Source organism: Capra hircus, chromosome 13 (genome assembly GCF_001704415.2).
Source record: "Capra hircus breed San Clemente chromosome 13, ASM170441v1, whole genome shotgun sequence".
Classification (NCBI taxonomy): domain Eukaryota; kingdom Metazoa; phylum Chordata; class Mammalia; order Artiodactyla; family Bovidae; genus Capra; species Capra hircus.
The window spans coordinates 62,911,338-62,912,956 of NC_030820.1; the positions used below are offsets into that span (position 1 = coordinate 62,911,338).

At 45.5% G+C, this 1,619-nt stretch overlaps 1 non-coding gene across 1 annotated transcript; it reads right to left on the bottom strand.

Annotated features, from left to right (window-relative positions):
* Nucleotides 1,290-1,362, bottom strand: TRNAG-UCC. The gene has a single exon. It is a non-coding gene; the product is annotated as a tRNA-Gly (tRNA).

A 1,619-nucleotide genomic window follows, 5' to 3' on the forward strand; every position in this document is an offset into this window, starting at 1 on the left:
ATCAATAAATAATAATGTTGGAGAATTTAAAATAAGAATCTGGATTATTAAAGTTACAAATCTTTGGTCTTTATACCTTTAATAAAACATACATCTATTAATAATGAATACTGATTCTGGCCTGCTTATGCTGAAAAGGGGAAAAAAATGACCAGTCGAAAGATGCTAATATTTTTTCTCCTTACCCGGCTTGGCTGCCAAGTGCTTCCCTGACAAATTGCTCATCATTTAAAAAGGTTTAAAATTTTTAACAGCACGAAAGGGAAATTGAAGATGGGATGCTCAGCCCTGTGGACCCTTCGTGAGAGATCACTCCTCTTGGAGACATCTCTCTCGTGGGCTGTGCTGGACCCGTCTCTGCTGTCTTCTAGCTTAGTCCTCTGGCTGTGGCTTCTCAGGCTCACTGTTTTTCTTCAACCTCCTCCCAGAGTCCCTTCCTTTCCTCCTCCATTCTTCCTCTCCGTCTCCCCTCCCTTCCCCTCTTCATTTATTGTTTTTAGTTGGCTGGGTCTCCATTGCTGTGCTCTGGCTCTCTCTAGTTGCAGTGAGTGGGGGCCACTCTTCATTGCGGTGCATGGGCTTCCCATTGCAATGGCTTCTCTTATTTCGGAGCACAGGCTCAAGGTGAGTGAGTTCAGTCGGGCTCAGAGGTTGCAGCATGTGGGTTTAGTTGCTCCTTGGCATGTGAGATCTTTCTGGCCCAGGGGTCAAACCCATGTACCCTGCATCGACAGGTGGATCAACCACTGGACCACCAGGGAAGCCCCCCGTCCCCTCTTCTCTCTGAACACCCTTATCCTGAGTGACCTCACCGCTCCTGAGATAAGTAGTCATCATCTCTGCACTAAGGTGTGTCAATCGGATACTGGTTGTCAATCGATACTGGTGTGTCAGTTGAGAAGTTGCGCAATAGCAGAGAAAGTCAAAGAGGAAACAAGGGGTCTGACCATGATGGTCCTTTGTAAAGACCGTGGAGGCCATGGGTGTACTTTGGCTTTTACTCTATGCATAATGGTGCCATTGCAGGAGCAGAGGAAGGCGTGATAGGACCTATGGCTTGAAAGAAATATCTCTGGAGGTTGTGACTGAAATAGACTGGAAGGTGATAGGGCAGAAGCAGGAAAACCATTCAGAAGACGATCGTCATAATCCAGGCAAGAGATGATGACAGTTTGGGAGAGAGTAGAAGCAGAAAGGAGGTGAGAAGTGATTGGGTACAGGATATATTTCACTCTATTATTATTCTTTCTTCTTTTTTGGGCTGCATTGCACAGCTTTTGGGATCCTAGTTCCCTGACCAGGGATTGAACCTGGGCCTTCAGCAGTGGAAGTGCTGAGTCCCAACCACTGGACCACCAGGCAGTTCCCCAGAATATATTTTTAAGGTGGAGATGGTGGGATTTGCTTGTGGATTGGAGGGGGGTATGGAAAAAGAGAAAGAATCAAGGATGTCCCCAAGGATTTTGTCTTGAGCAACTAAAAGTTTTGAATTTTCATTTCCTGAGACAAGAAAGATTGTGGGTGGAGCAGGCTTGGGGAGAACAGATTTAATCTCAAATGTGTTTAGTTTGAGAAGCCTGTTGGATATAATGTTATGGATTGAATTGTGTCCCCTTAAA